Raw genomic sequence first — 6,437 nt, 5'->3', positions numbered from 1 at the left:
GTGCCTGTCTCCCTGTCTGTCTGTGTGTCTCTGTCTGTCTGTGTCTGTCTCCCTGTCTGTCTGTGTCTCTGTCTGTCTGTGCCTGTCTCCCTGTCTATCTGTGTTTCTCTGTCTGTCTGTCTGTGCCTGTCTCCCTGTCTGTCTGTGTGTCTCTGTCTGTCTGTCTGTGCCTGCCTCCCTGTCTGTCTGTCTCCCTGTCTGTCTGTGTCTGTCTCCCTGTCTGTCTGTGTCTCTGTCTGTCTGTGTGTCTCTGTCTATCTGTCTGTGTCTGTCTCCCTGTCTGTCTGTGTGTCTCTCTCTCTGTCTGTCTCCCTGTCTGTGTGTCTCCGTCTGTCACAGACAGACAGACAGAGACACACAGACAGACAGGGAGACATCCCTGTCTGTCTGTGTGTCTCCGTCTGTCTCCCTGTCTGTCTGTGCTTGTCTCCTTGTCTGTCTGTGTGTCTCTGTCTGTCTGTCTGTGTCTGTCTCCCTGTCTGTCTGTGTGTCTCTCTGTCTTCCTGTCTGTCTGTGTTTGTTTCCCTGTCTGTCTGTGTGTCTCTGTCTGACTGTCTGTGCCTGTCTCCATGTCTGTCTGTGTCCCTGTCTGTCTGTGTGTCTCTGTCTGTCTGTCTGTGTCTGTCTCCCTGTCTGTCTGTGTGTCTCTCTCTCTGTCTGTCTCCCTGTCTGTGTGTCTCCGTCTGTCTCCCTGTCTGTCTGTGCCTGTCTCCCTGTCTGTCTCTGTGTCTCCCTGTCTGTGTGTCTCTCTCTGTCTGTCTCCGTGTCTGTCTGTGTCTGTCTCCCTGTCTGTCTGTGGGTCTCTGTCTGTCTGTCTGTGCCTGTCTCCCTGTCTGTCTGAGTCTGTTTCCCTGTCTGTCTGTGTGTCTCTGTCTGTCTGTCTGTCTCCCTGTCTGTCTGTGTGTCTCCGTCTGTCTCCCTGTCTGTCTGTGCCTGTCTGTCTGTGTGTCTCTCTCTCTCTGTCTGTCTCCCTGTCTGTGTGTCTCCGTCTGTCTCCCTCTCTGTCTCTGTGTCTCCCTGTCTGTGTGTCTCTCTCTCTCTGTCTTCCTGTCTGTCTGTGTCTGTCTCCCTGTCTGTCTGTCTGTCTCCCTGTCTGTGTCTCTGTCTGTGTATGTCTGTCTCCCTGTCTGTGTCTCTCTCTGTCTGTGTGTCTCCCTGTCTGTCTGTCTGTCTGTGTGTCTCACTCTCTCCCTGTCTGTCTGTCTGTCTGTGTCTTTCTCTGTCTGTCTGTGTCTCCCTGTCTGTCTGTATCACTGTCTCCCTGTCTCTCTGTGTGTCTCCGTCTGTCTCCCTGTCTGTCTGTGCCTGTCTCCCTGTCTGTCTGTGTCTGTTTCCCTGTCTGTCTGTGTCTCTGTCTGTCTGTGTGTCTCTGTCTGTCTCCCTGTCTGTCTGTGTGTCTCCGTCTGTCTCCCTGTCTGTCTGTGCCTGTCTCCCTGTCTGTCTGTGTGTCTCTCTCTCTCTGTCTGTCTGTCTCTCTCTGTCTGTGTCTGTCTCCCTGTCTGTCTGTGTCTGTCTCCCTGTCTGTGTCTTTCTCTGTCTGTGTGTCTCCCTGTCTGTCTGTCTGTGTGTCTCTCTCACTCTCTCCCTGTCTGTCTGTCTGTCTGTCTGTGTCTTTCTCTGTCTGTGTGTCTCCCTGTCTGTCTGTCTGTGTGTATCACTGTCTGTCTGTCTGTGTGTCTCTCTCACTCTCTCCCTGTCTGTCTGTCTGTCTGTCTGTCTGTGTCTTTCTCTGTCTGTGTGATTCCCTTTCTGTCTGTCTGTGTGTATCACTGTCTGTCTGTCTGTGTCTCACTGTCTGAAAACAAAAAGCTCCCATGAAAAACATTAAAATTATTTTAAAGTGCAAAATGAAAACTTGCAGATTTAAAGTCCCAAATTTAATCCCATCTCGCCAGCATGTGACTGCCACCTGGTTACATAAGCTCCGCCCTGTTCTGTTGATTGGTTGAGATGATGATTTTGTCATCAACACAAAAAAGTTGAAGTCAAACGCTTGCAGGTCTCAAACTTACCTTTGAGCTGCGTCCTCGTCGTCTGCACAAACCCAAAAAACACAGCTTTAATATTTAGCTGGCAGCTGCTTCCTGATTGGTCCAGCTTGGACACCGAGTCCGGTTGTCTTAAATATAGACAGGACTCGGGACACATGTGCCATTGTGTCAGCTAAGCCCCGTGTATGACTGGAATTCCACCTTTAAGTTCCCACAATCCTCCGGGGTTTAACTTGTCATGCCTGTTGGAAAGTGGAATCTGTTGGATGATGTCATCAAGGGTCCCAAAGCTGCTAGTTGGTGCCACAGCTTCAGTCCTTTAACTGCTCTTTGGTCACAAACCTGTTTTCAGGATCTGTTTTCACATCACGCGATGCTCACAGGCTCCAGTCCCACCAGACCTCTGAGGTCCTGTTTGGACCCGAGTCAAATCAACGGCGGGTGAAAGTGTGTCCAGTCTGTGTGGACCCGCCTGGAACCCACGGAAGGACCGTCTGTAAAAACTGATACCAGATTTAGACCAAAACTCAAAACCATCATCAAGAAACAAAAATGTGTGTGTGTGTGTGTGTGCGTGTGTGTGTGTGTGTGTGTGTGTGTGTATGTGTGTGTGTGTGTGTGTGTGTGTGTGTGTGTGTGTGTGTGTGTGTGTGTGTGTGTGTGTGTGTGTGTGTGTGTGTGTGTGTGCAGACTTCTCTCAGTTCAAAGGTTTTTATTTTCATGGGAAACATACGTTTGTTGCCAAATCAACTGTGACATAAAACAAATAAAACAGGAGTAAAAATAAAAATTGTGCTTTCACGGAAATAAAAAGATATACTATAAACATACCATATAAACAGTTGTGCAGTCTCATAATTTGGCAATAAAAAGGCCAATATACATACGAGATATTTCACTTTTAATGTTAACAGAAGAATAAAATTGTGTTTTGATATGAATAAGAAATATATAAGTAAGACAGGACTCATGAAGCTGGACTCTATGGTGATGGTAGCAGAGAAGAGAACACTGGACAAACTGCTGGACATTATGGATGATGCCAGTCAGCCTCTGCACACCGTCATCAGCAACCAGAGGAGCCTCTTCAGCCACAGACTGCTCCTTCCCAAGAGCAGAACCAACAGACTGAAAAACTCCTTTGTCCCTCAGACCATCAGACTGTACAACTCCTCACTCAGGGGGAGGAGGAGGAACAGGAAGACAGAGGACAGGAAGGAGAGCAACAGTAGGAGCCAGTAAACCAGTATTGATCAGTATGTCTGGTATTTATATTTGTGTACAACCCCAATTCCAATGAAGTTGGGACGTTGTGTAAAATGTAAATAAAACAGAATCCAATGATTTTCAAATCCTCTTCAACCTATATTCAATTGAATACACCACAAAGACAAGATATTTAATGTTCAAACTGATAAACTTTATTGTTTTTGTGTAAATAATTGCTCATTTTGAAATGGATGCCTGCAACAGGTTTCAAAAAAGCTGGGACAGTGGTATGTTTCCCACTGTGTTACATCACCTTTCCTTCTAACAACACTCAATAAGCGTTTGGGAACTGAGGACACTAATTGTTGAAGCTTTGTAGGTGGAATTCTTTCCCATTCTTGCTTGATGTACGACTTCAGTTGTTCAACAGTCCGGGGTCTCCGTTGTCGTATTTTGCACGTCATAATGCGCCACACATTTTCAATGGGCGACAGGTCTGGACTGCAGGCAGGCCAGTCTAGTACCCGCACTCTTTTACTATGAAGCCACGCTGTTGTAACACGTGCAGAATGTGGCTTGGCATTGTCTTGCTGAAATAAGCAGGGACGTCCCTGAAAAAGATGTTGCTTGGATGGCAGCATGTGTTGCTCCAAAACCAGGATGTACCTTTCAGCATTGATGGTGCCATCACAGATGTGTAAGTTGTCCATGCCATGGGCACTAACACACCCCCATACCATCGCAGATGCTGGCTTTTGAACTTTGCACTGGTAACAATCTGGGTGGTCTTTTTCCTCTTTTCTCCAAAGGACACGACGTCCATGATTTCCAAAACCAATTTGAAATGTGGACTCATCAGACCACAGCACACTTTTCCACTTTGCATCTGCCCATTTCAAATGAGCTCGGGCCCAGAGAAGGCGGTGGTGTTTCTGGATGTTGTTCACTTTGCATGGTAGAGTTTTAACTTGCATTTGTAGATGTAGCGGCGAACTGTGTTAACTGACAATGGTTTTCTGAAGTGTTCCTGAGCCCACACGGTAAGATCCTTTACACAATGATGTCAATTTTTAATGTAGTACCACCTGAGGGATCGAAGGTCACGGGCATTCAATGTTGGTTTTCAGCCTTGCTGCTTACATGTAGAACGTTCTCCAGATTCTCTGAATGATTATATATTATGGACTGTAGATGATGGAATCCCTAAATTCCTTGCAATTAAATGTTGATAAATATTGTTCTTAAACTGTCGGACCATTTTTTTCACACAGTTGTTCACAAAGTGTTGATCCTCACCACATCTTTGCTTGTGAACGGCTGAGCCTTTTGGGGATGCTCCTTTTATACCCAATCATGACACTCACCTGTTCCCAATGAACCTGTTCACCTGTGGAATGTTCCAAACAGGTGTTCTTTGAGCATTCATCAACTTTCCCAGACTTTTGTTCCCCCGTCCCAACTTTTTTAAAATGTGTTGCAGGCATCCATTTCAAAATGAGCAAATACACTCAACAAAAATATAAACGCAACACTTTTGGTTGTGCTCCCATTTTGTATGAGATGAACTCAAAGATCTAAAACTTTTTCCACATACACAATATCACCATTTCCCTCAAATATTGTTCACAAACCAGTCTAAATCTGTGATAGTGAGCACTTCTCCTTTGCTGAGATAATCCATCCCACCTCACAGGTGTGCCATATCAAGATGCTGATTAGACACCATGATTAGTGCACAGGTGTGCCTTAGACTGCCCACAATAAAAGGCCACTCTGAAAGGTGCAGTTTTATCACACAGCACAATGCCACAGATGTCGCAAGATTTGAGAGAGCGTGCAATTGGCATGCTGACAGCAGGAATGTCAACCAGAGCTGTTGCTCGTGTATTGAATGTTCATTTCTCTACCATAAGCCGTCTCCAAAGGCGTTTCAGAGAATTTGGCAGTACATCCAACCAGCTTCACAACCGCAGACCACGTGTAACCACACCAGCCCAGGACCTCCACATCCAGCATGTTCACCTCCAAGATCGTCTGAGACCAGCCACTCGGACAGCTGCTGAAACAATCGGTTTGCATAACCAAAGAATTTCTGCACAAACTGTCAGAAACTGTCTCAGGGAAGCTCATCTGCATGCTCGTCATCCTCATCGGGGTCTCGACCTGACTCCAGTTCGTCATCGTAACTGACTTGAGTGGGCAAATGCTCACATTCGCTGGCGTTTGGCACGTTGGAGAGGTGTTGTCTTCACGCATGAATCCCGGTTCACACTGTCCAGGGCAGATGGCAGACAGCGTGTGTGGCGTCGTGTGGGTGAGCGGTTTTCTGATGTCAATGTTGTGGATCGAGTGGCCCATGGTGGCGGTGGGGTTATGGTATGGGCAGGCATCTGTTATGGACGAAGAACACAGGTGCATTTTATTGATGGCATTTTGAATGCACAGAGATACCGTGACGAGATCCTGAGGCCCATTGTTGTGCCATACATCCAAGAACATCACCTCATGTTGCAGCAGGATAATGCACGGCCCCATGTTGCAAGGATCTGTACACAATTCTTGGAAGCTGAAAATGTCCCAGTTCTTGCATGGCCGGCATACTCACCGGACATGTCACCCACTGAGCATGTTTGGGATGCTCTGGACCGGCGTATACGACCAGTTCCTGCCAATATCCAGCAACTTCGCACAGCCATTGAAGAGGAGTGGACCAACATTCCACAGGCCACAATTGACAACCTGATCAACTCTATGTGAAGGAGATGTGTTGCACTGCATGAGGCAAATGGTGGTCACACCAGATACTGACTGGTATCCCCCCCCAATAAAACAAAACTGCACCTTTCAGAGTGGCCTTTTATTGTGGGCAGTCTAAGGCACACCTGTGCACTAATCATGGTGTCTAATCAGCATCTTGATATGGCACACCTGTGAGGTGGGATGGATTATCTCAGCAAAGGAGAAGTGCTCACTATCACAGATTTAGACTGGTTTGTGAACAATATTTGAGGGAAATGGTGATATTGTGTATGTGGAAAAAGTTTTAGATCTTTGAGTTCATCTCATACAAAATGGGAGCAAAACCAAAAGTGTTGCTTTTACATTTTTGTTGAGTGTATTTACACAAAAACAATAAAGTTTATCAGTTTGAACATTAAATATCTTGTCTTTGTGGTGTATTCAATTGAATATAAGTTGAAGAGGATTTGAAAATCATTGTATTCTGTTTTTATTTAC

The sequence above is a fragment of the Thalassophryne amazonica genome, chromosome 8, assembly GCF_902500255.1.
Source record: "Thalassophryne amazonica chromosome 8, fThaAma1.1, whole genome shotgun sequence".
Classification (NCBI taxonomy): Eukaryota; Metazoa; Chordata; class Actinopteri; order Batrachoidiformes; family Batrachoididae; genus Thalassophryne; species Thalassophryne amazonica.
Note: the sequence above shows the minus strand (reverse complement) of the source record.